The 13,975-nt window shown below is 42.4% G+C and overlaps 1 protein-coding gene across 1 annotated transcript in view; it reads left to right on the top strand.

Moving 5' to 3' along the window:
* LOC306917689 (TSC22 domain family protein 1-like) overlaps positions 1–13,975 on the top strand; it is a 56,231-nt gene that overhangs the window by 3,057 nt on the left and 39,199 nt on the right. The gene's annotated exons all lie outside the window — the stretch shown is intronic.

Below are 13,975 nucleotides of genomic sequence, written 5' to 3'. Positions count from 1 at the left end.
ACTCTGTCTGCCATGTGCCTGTGCCGTTGGGAGATACAGCAGAGGGCCTTTTGTCTTTGGGCAGCAGCTGTCGCCGCTGCAGAAGCGATATTATAGACCCACAGGCACAAGGAGGAAGCGGGGAGCTGTGTTCAATCCGGGGCCATTAAAAATCTTGGCTCTCTCCTTTTACAGTGGAATGTGAGCAAGTCCGAGGCTCCTCTATTGGCATTGTGTGTTTTTTGCAGAGTTCTCCTCCTCATGGTGGTGGTGGTTGCATGCATGCATGTATGCACTGGTCTGGGAGGTCTCCGGTTGAAATCCCCAGCTGCGTTATTGAGCGAGACAGAGACCCCCCCCCCCCACACACACACACACAATCGCTCCTTCTTCTGAGTCGATCTAGATGCAGAAGAAGTGCATGACCTCCAAGGCCTGACCTGTAAATGAGAAGTCGCAGATTGTAAAAAAAAAAAAGAAAAAAAAGAAAGGGGAAAGGTATGCACACGTAACAAAATGTGCCCATACTAGCAATTACATTGCCAGGTTATTGTGAGAATACATTATTTACTGTGATTACAATAACTTTGTCAACGACAAACGACACAGATATTGTTAAAGCTGCAATGAATCCGTGACATCGGATTCAAGTTCGAACTACAGAATCTAGTGTTGTGCTTCCATACTTTGGTATTGTGCAGAGTGACGATATGGATCACTGCTGCCAACTTGGTCAACATCTCTCGGTATCAGAACATGGAGGGTTCATCCAACCGCTGCCAGTGTGTTAGTTCTAGTAGTACAGTAGTACAGTAGTGCATCCCGTGGATGCAGAGGTCGTTGTTTTATTGCGTCCCTTAACTATAAACTGCGTTTTGGGATGCAAAATGCACCCTATTTTAATCTCTGTAGTACCATACTTGCACAGATGAATCAATGGATCCATTTATTAGTGGTTATAAGAATGTGTTTTTTTTAACCAGTCTTCTAGACTTGCTGGAATATTGTTACAATACTAAAATAAAGTCTCCTTTAAGACATGGGGTAAAACAAAATGGACGAGAAGAGAAAGGAAAGACATGGAGCGAGAATTTAATAGGTACCCAACTGGAACATCTCTGACCCAATGTTGGTGGAGAAGACAGAACTTAATACACGATGGGGCAAAATGCTGAACGTTCACTGTTCATTTAATTAATTCACCGTAAAAATGTGACTTATCTTCCCGAAATGATCACATTAGGCTGTGCGTTGTATATTTGTGTGTGTGTGTGTAGACTGTGTGGACACGTGCACACAGTGTGCACTCTAGTCTAGAGTAACCCGGAGGCCAGAGTGAAAGTGAGTCTATTCATGTTCAGCTGTTAGTATTCGGAGCACCCGCACCCCCCCACCCCACACACACACACACACACTGGGACCGCCAGTGCGACAGCTGACATATCCCCACCATGATGGCTGTGGTGTGTTTGTGTGCCTGCCCGCCCCACACTGTGTGTCTTGTGTTTTCTCTGCTGCGCATGTGTGCGCACGTCCAGTCGTCTGTTTATGTGCCTGCCTGCCCTCTGTGTGCGGCTGTGTGTGTATGTGTGTTTGTGTGCGCACTGCACGTGTTTGTGTTTTGCCATGAGTCAGTAGCTGTACTGTCTACAGTGCAAAACAGCAGGTCATCACACTGTGTGTGTGTGTGTGTGTGTGTGTGTGTGTGTGTGTGTGTGTGTGTGTGTGTGTGTGTGTGTGTGTGTGTGTGTGTGTGTGTGTGTGTGTGTGTGTGTGTGTGTGTGTGTGTGTGTGTGTGTGGCGCATGCGGGCGCACGTGTGCGTGCGTGCGTGCGTGCGCTTTGTTTACAATCCTGCTCATATCATGCTGTTCTGTCTCTCTCGCTCTCTTTATCTGATGGCGATATCTGTTACTTATTCTCTCTTGTTACTTCCTCTCTCTCTTTTTTCGTTTGTCTTCCCTATTAAGATGTTTGTTCACATTTGTTAAAAAAAACTACCATTTTTGTGATCACACACTATAGGCCAGGTGTAAGAATAAGTAAATAATTGAATAATAAAAACCAAACAAATGGTGATTCAATGATTCAACATGAATAATACAGTTAAGATAAGTCCTGACTATCTGGGGAGAAATGTTCTATTGTTCTGGAATCTTTTGGAGAGCACTTATAACACAGTTATAAACAACATAATGAGACAGACACAATTCAGAGTTTCAAAGTATTAGAATCTTGTATTCGAATACGGAGCCAGCAATGAAGCGTTGCAATGGAACACCATGTACTGACTCAACACAACTCAGTCAGACTTCAGCTTAAATACATTCCTACTCCCTAGTAGGTGGGTCTTAACACATGAGACAATGGGAAGACCCTTCCCTCAGACAAGACAATGGGAAGACCCTTCCCTCAGACAAGACAATGGGAAGACCCTTCCCTCAGACAAGACAATGGGAAGACCCTTCCCTCAGACAAGACAATGGGAAGACCCTTCCCTCAGACCACACAAGTCACAGGTCAAATGTCAGTAAAGATAATAATGGGACAGAAAACAACTTCTCATAGTTTAGTTTCCCATGAGTGATTTGATCTCCTTAAATGTATAACTCGGTGTATTCCACATTTCCTCGACACTATGCACATCAAACGGTAATGGTTAATACTACAGAGATTAAAATAGGGTGCATTTTGCATCCCAGAACGCAGTTTATAGTTAAAAAAAACAATGACCTCTGCATCCACGGGATGCACCACTGTAATACTGTACTGTTTTTTTTTTATTCTAGTTTATTTTGCTAGCTTTAGTTATAATAATCATTTCTTCTTCTGTTTTCTACATGAATATAACCACATTATAACCATATAAAATGATGTGTAAAAATGGCAAAATATGACTCCTAACGTCGTTGAAGTGGTACTCATAAAATGTCCCTGGGACTCATCTAAAAGACCATCCCGGGACTGAAAACCTATTTACCTCACTGATACTAGGTGGGGTTCTTTTTTTTCAATGTATTTTTATTGAGGCTCTGAATTTTCACAACTATTCAATCACAAATCAATGTATATAGAACCACACTTTTCCTTTTTCAACACAACATAGGAAAACTAGAAAAAGTGCCCTTCTGGGCACAGGTCTCCACCAGGAGGATAGGACTGTGTGAGATGTTTGGCAAAATATTTAGGAGTAATATAAACATGTTTGCCTTTGATGGCAATTGGATGATTTGAGGCATTCTGTTCCAAAAATGTGTTTTGCAAAAATCAACCTGTTGGTGGCGCTATAACAGGCCAATGTGAAAAGGGTGGGATATATTCCTCAGCCTAGTAAGAAAATGTGTGAAAGATTTCACATAAATTGCATGCTGCGTTCATGATTTGAGGCTTTTGTTCAAAACGGGGAAATCTTGCAAACTGTGAAAGCCAATTATAGCCAATTAGGATGGAATATGAAATATCGGACAGATCCGACTTGAGCACATGACCATAGAGATACTGTGTAACGATTTGTGAGATTTTTGGACAGAATCTGGAGGAGTAATATAAAAAAATGTGTTTTACAAAAGTCGGCCTCCTGGTGGCGCTATAAAAGGCAGATGCGGAAAATGGAGGTCAAAGGTTTGTCCTTGAACCTCTAGGGAGTGTGCATGCAACGTTTCACGCAGATCGGTGCAGTTTTAGGTAGAAAATGTGAAAAGCTGCCTCATGGTGGCGCTATAACAGGCCGTTCTGGAAAATGCGGGGCAGAGGTTGATCGTTGGCATCCAGGGAGTGTGTGTGCAAAGTTTGGCATCGACCGGGGTAACGGTGCCGGAGATTAGCTGGTAACGGACGGACGGAAGGAAGGACGGACGGACGGACGGACACACACACACACACGGACGGAGTGCAAAACATACTCTCTCCCCATGCCTTCGGCCTGGTGGAGACAACAAGTACCACAATACAGACATTACAATGCATGACGAGAAAAAAAAAAGACAAAACGAGTACACCACAGTCTTGACATGATTGTACATTACAGGTCACCAGAGTCTTTGTTATTCACTACCGTTCGATACTAGGTGTTTTCATCTACTCTGTTGATCACAATAGCTGGTTGCCCAGTGCCCACCCTTGCGCTACTATGCTATTTTGTCTTATTTATTCCTATTCTCTCTCTCTCTCTCTCTCCCCTTCCTGCCTCTTCTCCCTCTCTTTCCTTTCCTGTCATTCTCCATGTTTCTGTTTGTCTTCTCGAACCGGATCAACATGATCTCGACAGCGCTCCATTAACGTGTTTAACTCGGTTGGTATTTCATCTCTGTGATCGAGACACAGACCTCAGAGTGCTTTGGGGAGAAAGGAAATTAGTTTATTTATTTGCACTTAGTTCCTGCCAGCCAACCAGATCATGTTGCCTTGTGTTTAGTGTCTTGCCTTTTGAGAGACTGGGTGGTCGGTCGGCACGGGCCAAGTCATAACCAAAGTCCATAAAAACTTGACCCAATGCCTCTATGTTTGGGTAAGTCACTGTGACATAATGAAGCTATTATGTCACAGTGACTTACCCAAAGTCAGGGCCGGGGGGGGGGGGGGTGTACTTGTACATCATGTCCAGGGTGTGTTACTTGTACATCAAGCTACGTCATGCTAAAGAGAACAGGAGAGGTCTCCTGCCCTATGAGCCACATGACCTTGGGATCTGTCGGTTATCAAGGCTACTTACTTTATTACCTTACCTGGCTGCATCTTTTGTAGCTGACAACCCGCAGCCTGTGCTTGCTCTCCAAAATAAGGACAACGAAACGTTTAATACAGTACTGACAATCTCTCTGACTCTTTGTGGGAAGTGAAATTACAGTAGTGATATTTGAGCTGCGGTTGCATTTTGCTACCCTGGTTGCTTAATGGAAACTTGTTGACAAGTGGTTTCTGTGTTGGATCAGAATCATGTGGTGGTGGTTTCGTAATAATTCTTCTTGCTTTTTTAAAAGTATCTCGACTAGCCGTTTTCACATCTGTTTTTATGGGTTTGCTTTGCCCTGAAGGACTTTGAAATGGCTTTCAACCAGCCGTAGGGCAAAAAGCTGATATGAAAAGACACGACATGTGTGGTAATTTTACAGAAGACAGGTGTGTGTGTGTGTGTGTGTGTGTGTGTGTGTGTGTGTGTGTGTGTGTGTGTGTGTGCGCGTGCGTGCGCTATTGTGCAGCTTGCTCTCTTCTATTTTTTTGTTCATCGTTGCTGTTGGGCTCGAAACCTTATCTCCACATTCTAACTTTTTGTGTTTTTTCTTCATAAATTAAGCCCTACTCGATCATAACTAGACTAACTACAGTGTCACACAAAAGCATAAAAAAGTAGCAGATTCACAAGCTTGAAAGTTGAAACGTGGCGCGGTGTGTTTTTGAGCTTGTCGTCCTTGCTACTGTACTTTTTGCTATTTTTTGAATTTGAACCCTGAAAAGTAACAGTTTTGGACACATGAGAGACGAAGTGGTACAAACATAAACGACATAAAGGGAACACCTATAGTCACACTCACACAGCCATACTCCATCATTCATCATCGCTGTGTCGTCCTGCTTCTGCTGGGTGCAGTACTTAGTTTAGACAGTACTTAGTTTAGACTAGTCATTTGGTTAGACCAGTCATTAGTCCTACAACTACAACCTCATCTCAAACCCTCACCCTAAGCCTAACCTCCCACGGGGCAGCACACCTAAACCTAACCTTAACCCATGTCTAACCAATGACTAGTCTAAACTAAGTATGCACCCCCCTGCTTCTTAGCAAAAAGGCCCATTTCCATTTGTCCCCTTCATTTCTTATTTACTCTTGACTTGCTACCTGTTAATCACTTTCAACCTGGTGTGTCTATTTAGGGGAAAGTGTCGACTCTTAACCCATTTTTGACCTGAGAAAAGATTCTACGAATGTCTTCTAAATCCTGACCGTTTTCTGAAAAATCTGTTCCTATGTCGGCGGTTCTCAAAGTTTTTCATGCCCAGGACCCGCACAATGTATTTGGCCTCCGCCGAAAACGTCTGAAAGAATATATATTCAACTATTTGTGCCACATTTAAAGGCAATTTTTGCTGTTTGTCGTATGAAGAAGTACAGTGTATAGTATTAGTACTACTAGGATACAGTGGTTAATGTCAATGGAAGGTAGTGTCTGTAGTATTTTTAAATCATAATGTTGTTATATGCGAATGTTAGTTCTTTATTTGCTAACTTCAATTTGGGATTGTACAAACACTCTGGTGATCAACTTTAACCACACGCACACACGCACACATGCGCACACATACGCGCACACACACGCACACGCACACATACGCACACACACGCTTGCACACACACACTCACGCACGCACACATATATGTTACGTTTCCCTCCTTTCTTGCCCGAGTCATGGTTGAGTTTAGGGATTGACCGATTTATGGAATAACGAAAAACCCACATCGGTCGATCCCTGGTTGAGTTATACCCTCCTATAACTTAACATTCGTTTAATTAATTAAGTTAATTACAGTCAGCCTCCGCTTCTCTGTGAGGAGATGAGAATGCCTTCCACTCTCAGGACTTCCAAAATAGGAGACAATGCTGACCAGAAGGGGAATCGTTGAAAATCCGGTAGTGCAGAGAGCCGAACCCCTTTTTGGTGTTTTAAGCATTATGTTATACTTTAGCTATTGAAAAATAGCTACAAGTTGTACAACTTGTAGGTATGCTATTTTTTTTTAAATCGTGAAAATGTGGCGCAAATCTTTGAATATATATTCTTTCAGAGCCAAAGTTTTTAACTCAAATCTTTGCTTCTGGAGGTCCCTGGAACAACATATTTTCAGATGGGGGTTGGCAGGCCAATTACATATATATTTGGGGGTCCTTGACATGAAATAGTTTGAGAACCACTGACACAGAAACATGGGCTTTTCAGAAAACTGTCAGGATTTAGAAGACATTTGTAGAATCGTCAGGTCAAAATGGGCTAAAGGAAAAATAAATGAGTGTTGTGTTGAGATTTATGTAAAGGAGGAAAACGATATGCACATCCCAGTTTTTATACGGTGCTGCTGGAGCCCAAAAAAAGTGACCAAATGAAGAAAAAAGTGGAATGTCCGCACACACGGTATAATTATATCGTGTGCGGACATTCCTCTGTTTCTTCACGTGTTGTGATTGATGGTCATCTCTGACTGTGTAGGTGGTGGCGGTTTAAAGGATCACCCATGACTGGTCTGGTGTGTTTTAGGCACTATATACTTAGGTTCTTTTGTAACATTTTCGACAAAAGACGAATGGCTTTTTTTTCCGGGCTTAGACCCAGGTCGAGCTGAGCCTTTTAGCTGTCCACATGCACAAGTAAGGACATGCATATTTGTTTACCTTCAAGGCTAACAAACTAGGCTTTCTTCATACTTACTCCAGATAGGTTGTACCGTAGTGTTTCACTGGTATTTGTCATCGAGTCCTATACCAGCGGTTCCCAAAGTGGGGTCCACGCATAGCCAGGGGGTACCCGAAATAATCCCCAGAAACCCCCCCCCCTCCCTTTTTTTCTTTTCTTTTCTAAACATTAAAATGATGTTTATCTACGTGGACATTTCTGCCAAGTTGCGCAATGAACGTATTTTTGGTGTTGTTCATTGTGTTTCTCCCATGTTTGCTTTGGGCCAATAGCTGACATGATTACTAAAACTACAACATCAGTCAACCTGTCGTGACCCCAAACAGTAACAGCAGGACGCATGCTGCAGAAACAACAAAAAGACTCGGGACACTTGAAAGGTTTCTGCGGCCGCTTCAGATGAGGGGGTACCTGGAAAAATGTCTACCCCAAAAGGGGTACCTGGTCCAAAAAAGTTTGGGAACCCCTGTCCTATACCACTCGAATGCACAACTTTCTAAACTACACTTTCCACCGTTGGTTATTCCTAGACTTGGATTATTTGGGGAGCGCGACACTCTTTAGCTATTTTTCAACAGCTAAAGTATAACATAATGCTTAAAAAACCCCACCAAAAGGGGTTCCTGTCCTGAATGGGTTAACACAATGAATTCACTTATGAAAATGCTATTCCTGGGATTTCAAAATACAGGGATATATATATTTCTTTTAGCAAATTATCTAAATACTGCCCATGACTACTCGAAAAAACAGTTTCCCTGAAGTAGAGGTGCTCCGATAATCGCCATCGGTGATCGGCCATATCGACCGATATTCACTCTGATCGGTAATCGGCATTTACCATATCTGGAGAAACTGATCTTTTACACCATTTAAGTGGTATAAATGTCAATCAGATATATAGTACGACATCATTTTGCATTTTTGTGACAGGCCTAAAACATTCTCCCCTTCCTCCCCACACACACAGGAACAGTTTTGATGTGGGTTTTGACATAAAATCATTTTGGAAATATTAAAATGTGCAACATTTCACAGGTTCAGTATCTGTATCGGACCTATCGGTATCGGCCCGATCATGAGAAAAACAATCGGTGATCGGTATCGGTCCCAAAAAACCTGATCGGAGCATCCCTACCCTGAAGAGATGAGAAGTGGAGACTGCGAGAAGGCCCTTATGTTGGTAGGAAGTGTGGCTTTGAACTTGAAGATAGATTTAGGTTTTTTCGCGAACCATCTCTTCCAACACATGGCCCAGAAGAAGTTCCGTCTCTCTCACAGCAACAGCAAATTACCAGCCATAGGGGAATTCATGCTTTGCCCCAGTTTCACCAACAGGCTAATTTATTTGTATAAGAAAGTTAAATACATGGAAGCTGGAACTGGAAGCTTGAAATGTATAAATATGACCCCATGGCAATTTGTTCAAGAATGCTACAGTGGAACCCATTCTGGACGGGAACCCCTTTTGGTGTTTTAACTAAGCATTATGTTATACTTTAGCTATTGAAAAATAGCAGATCTACAAGCTCATAGCGCGCCACCGAGTGGCGCGCTACGAGCTTGTGGGTCTGCTATTTTTGAAAAATCGTGAAAATGCGGCACAAATCTTTGAATATATATTCTTTCAGAATACTTTTTTTTGTATTTCGACGTCAGGCCTAAATGGGTTAATGCTTACATGTTCTAGCTGGGAAATGACCCTTTCAAAAACTTTTTTTTTGTGAATAATAATTATTTTGTCCAATCTGTATGGTATGGTATAAGTTATATGTGCACGCATAAAGTAAGTCAGTGGCAAAGTGAGTCATTTTAATGCAATCAGAAAGTAGTTTTTAGTTTGCATGTTGTATGGGCTTTCACGACCAGAAAGTAGTTTTTTGCCACTCAGTAGGCGTTCCCTCGTAACCGTCAGTATTCCGTCTCCCTGCTCTTCTGACAGTTACATTCTTTGACACAACTATTTGACAGGTGGTACCCCCTGAAGGTCAATTTAACACGCTTTTTATTAATTTGTGACACATACCGGGCTGCCGGGATTGTTGAAATACCTTTGGAGCATAACGCAGAAGTATTTGCGCCTTTGATCCATGAAAATCCGCTTGAAAACACTCCCAATGATTTGTTATTGAGCCCGACAAAAAAGCCACTTCCTTGGATCCGGGTCATATAGTCAAAGAGCAAAGCGAGCTAAGATTGTCCCTACAACACCCTCTCGTTCACTTTGCATTGGACTCAGTTTCCCAGAAGCCCTTGCCAAAACCGGCGGTTGGTTGATTTCCGGTTACGTCATCATAACGCGTCCGCCTCGTCACCAGGTCCGCGGCAAATCTGCTATTTCTTTTAAAGGACCACTTCACCACTTTTCAACCTATCTTCATATAATAGGTCCTCACTAATAATCATGATATAATGGGACGATTTTTTTTCTACTCAGTCTGTGTCTCATAGGAGGGCTATGACATCATCATTAGGCATATTATTTTTTAAACAAGATTTCTTTACAAAAATGTTTAGATTTTCAATATCGTGCGAACGATGTCTTCCATTTTCGCATTGCAACTTTTTCGGGACTAGAAAGCCTGCAGTTTTTATTAGCTTGTATTCCCCATCGATGATGTCACTGGAGGACGGTTTCTGAACTGCCCACAGCCCTCCTATGAGACACAGACCGAGTAGAAAGAATTTGCGCCATTTTTTTCATGATTATTAGTGAGGACCTAAGAAGATAGGTTGAAAAGTGGTGAAGTGGTCCTTTAAATTATTACAAAACGGCGAATTAGTTAGTTATTTTGTTAGTTTATTTTTATTTCTGTCATTTGTTAAAAACAATACAGTTGATAGGAATACAGTAGCCTACAACTTAGTCAACAAGGTGACTATTTGGCCGAAAAGGTTAGGGCTGAAGCCAAAGCTTTGAGCGAATTAAAGACAGAAAACAAATGGCGGGTTTAGCGTATTACGCAGGGGCAGAACATTAGATTAAATAGCGTGGAAAATGGGTTATGCAGCTAAACTGTTAATATACATTTCTCGGTAAACAGTTTCCTCACTTGCGCAGGAAACCCACATGGTTCAAAGACAGACTGACTAGGATAATAAGGTAACATAGTTGCGGCTTTAGCATTCTCCAGCGTGTCTGTCCTAGCAAATGTATTGAAGCTTTATATAAATGGTCACAATGTTGCCTCTATGGCGGTCAAGAAGAAGAAGCAGAGATCTCTGGAATGTGGCAGTGCCACATGTTTCCATTTGGCCACGGTTTGAATCCTCTTACAGGTGGTAACAACACTGCATTCCTTAATGCTGTATTTCAAGTTAGTAGGACAACATTTGACATTCTCATTATTGTCTCCACCAGGCCGAAGGCATGGGGAGAGAGTATGTTTTGCACTCCGTCCGTCCGTCCGTCCGTCCGTCCGTCCTTCCTTCCGTCCGTCCGTTACCAGCTAATCTCCGCCACCGTTGGCCCGATCCATGCCAAACTTTGCACACACACTCCCTGGATGCCAACGACGAACCTCTGCCCCAAATATTCTTCAACGGCCTATTATAGCGCCACCATGAGGCCGATTTAGGCAAAACGTATTTCTGTAGATTACTCGTACACATTTTATCCATACATCACACAATTCGGTATACACTATCTCCATAGTCATGTGATCAACGCGGATCTGCACCATTTCCCATCTTCCATCCTGATTGGCTAATATTGGCTTCCAAATCTCACATGATTGGTCCGTTTTGAACAAAATGCCACAACTCACAAACACAGTGTGCAATTTCCGTGAAATTATACACGCACATTTCCACTAGGCTGAGGACGACATGCCACTAAGTTGTTTTCCAAATCAGCCTCATGGTGGCGCTATAACAGGCCAATTCCTGTTTTTAGCTATAACTGCATCAATCTGTATACAACTTATGTATGCGCACTCCCTAGAGGCCATGGAAAAACATGAGTGATCTGGCTCTGCATTTCCTCAACAAAATGAAAAAAAGTGTTGCAAAAATCAAACAAACAAAAAAACATGTTTATATTACTCCTAAACATTTTGCCAAACATCTCACACAGTCCTATCCTCCTGGTGGAGACCTGTGCCCAGAAGGGCACTTTTTCTAGTTATTAGAATAAAAACAAAAGAATCACCTGTAGAGAATGTCGGTCAAGTTGTATGCACTGCACACAGGTGAATGAAGCTTACTGTTGACCGGTGGTTCCCAAAGAGGGGTCCGGGGACCACCAGGTGTCCTTGAGGGAGTTCCAGGGGGTCCCCTCAGCTAAATGATACATGATAGTTAGGAACCAAATGGACCCTTATGGGTCTGTAACTCAGAGAGTGTACAAATGGAACCAAATGGACCCTAACAGGTCCATTTGGTTCCATTTGTACACGCTCAGAGTTAAATTAAGTTTGTTTTTACAATATGTGTTTGGGGTCCCAGAGATAGAAATGCCATTTAAATAGGGGGCCGTAGTAGCCTATAATTCAGGTCAAACCAGGGGAGCCGTAAAAATCTTCTCTTATGGGGGGTCCTTGGCATATATTTTCAAATGGGGGCATCCGCAGGCTTATGAGTGTCATTCTGGGGGTCCTTGACATGAAAAAGTTTGGTAAAGTAACCACTGTTGTAGACACGGGTGAATGGTTTGGTTTCTCGGGACCGCCGCCCTGGCTCAGGCGCCATTGTCCACACAGCCTTCAGGCTATCAGTTTATCTAAAGAGGGCTGGTGAATAATAATAGTCTGCCTGCGCGCAAATTAGCACCCGTGTCATATGCCCATAAATAGGACAGATCTTCACAGCGACCGCAAGAATTCCGCAAATTCTCTGGTGAAATTGGTTTAAGCGTTAACAGTGTCGTGTGGACTGTTATTCCTGTTCCGAGATGAACTACTTCTACTACTACTACTCGGGTATACTGAACTGGTGTTGAGTTAAAAGAAAAAATGTCTTAACCCGTTTTGGGCGGGAACCCCTTTTGGTGTTTTAAGGATTATGTTATCCTTTAGCTGTTGAAAAATAGCAGGTCTGCTATTTTTGAAAAATCGTGAAAATGTGGCGCAAATCTTTGAATATATATTCTTTCAGAGTGAACATTTTTAACTCAAATCTTTGCTCCTGGGGGGGGGGGGGGGGGGTCCCTGGAACAACATATTTTCAGATGGGGGTCGGCGACCAATTACATATATTTTTGGGGGTCCTTGACATGAAAATGTTTGAGAACGAATGACAGAAACATAGGGTTTTTCAGAAAACTGTCAGGATGTAGAAGACATTTTTAGAATCTGATCTCAGGTCAAAATGGGTTAAAACCTGCCGGGTCCCGCACTCATTGGTTTAGTCGTTTTTATTGTGTAGATTTGAGCCTCCCTTTAATATTTCTTCAGGGGACTACTACTACTTTAACTAATTTCGAGTCGACCTGAGGACGATTCTACAAAATGTCTTCTAAATCCTGACAGTTTTCTGAAAAAAACCCATGTTTCAATGTCAGTGGTTCTCAACCTTTTCCATGTCAAGGACCTGCAGAAAATATGTTGTTTCAGGCCCCCCCAGAAGCAAAGATTTGAGTTAAAAAACGTTCGCTGTGAGAGAATATGCATTCAAAGATTTGTGCCACATTTTCACGATTTTTCAAAATCATAGCGCGGCACTTGGTGCGGCACTATGAGCTTGTAGATCTGCTATATAACAGAATGCTTAAAAACACCAGAAGGGGTTCCCTCCCGCCCAGAAACTACTGGTGCAAAAACATTCAGACTGTAATCGTGAGTTTTTATCTTGGTATAGATATTGTGATTGGCCGCAAGTTGTTAGTTGAATGAGAACAGACACCAACGCCTGATGAAGTGATAACATCTCCTCTGTCTCCCACTCAGCTGACTCCAATCCCATCTGATAACGACTCCTCTATATAAACCTGATTAACTGATAACAGCCGCTTCCCTTGCTCACCTGACATCATCGATGTGTCGCGTGATAAGAACTCCTCCCCGTATCTCCTCCTCCCCTTCATAACAAAGCAAGATGTTTATACACCTGTCATCCCTCCCGTCCCCTCCTCCACCCCCTCTTTTCATTTCACTCTTATTCAACTTGTCATACTTTAGGCGTGGTCCGTACTGTACAGTGTGAACTTACTGAACTATACGATCATTGCCGCAGACAAATCTTTTACTGTGCTTCTTGAGTCTTGCATCGACATGACTACTAGCACCAGATCTTGGACTGTTTCACCAGTATGCAGAATGCATTGTCATAAATGACAATGCATTATGTTTTAACCAGTATGCAGAATGCATTGTCATAAATGACAATGCATTATGCATACTGGTTAAACATTATGATGACTCATAATTATGTCATTCACCCATTTAGACATGAGGACGATTCTACAAATGCCTTCTAAATCCTGACAGTTTTCTGATGTCAGGTCAGGTCAAGGACCCCCAAAAATATATGTATTTGGCCGCTGACTCCCATCTGAAAATATGTTGTTCCAGGGACCAGCAAAGATTTGAGTTAAAAACATTCGCTCTGAAAGAAAATATATTCAAAGATTTACATTTTCACGATATTTCAAAAAT

This window comes from Electrona antarctica (assembly GCF_951216825.1).
Source record: "Electrona antarctica genome assembly, chromosome: 24".
NCBI lineage: Eukaryota > Metazoa > Chordata > Actinopteri > Myctophiformes > Myctophidae > Electrona > Electrona antarctica.
Note: the sequence above shows the minus strand (reverse complement) of the source record. Positions and strands in the feature narration are given on the sequence as shown.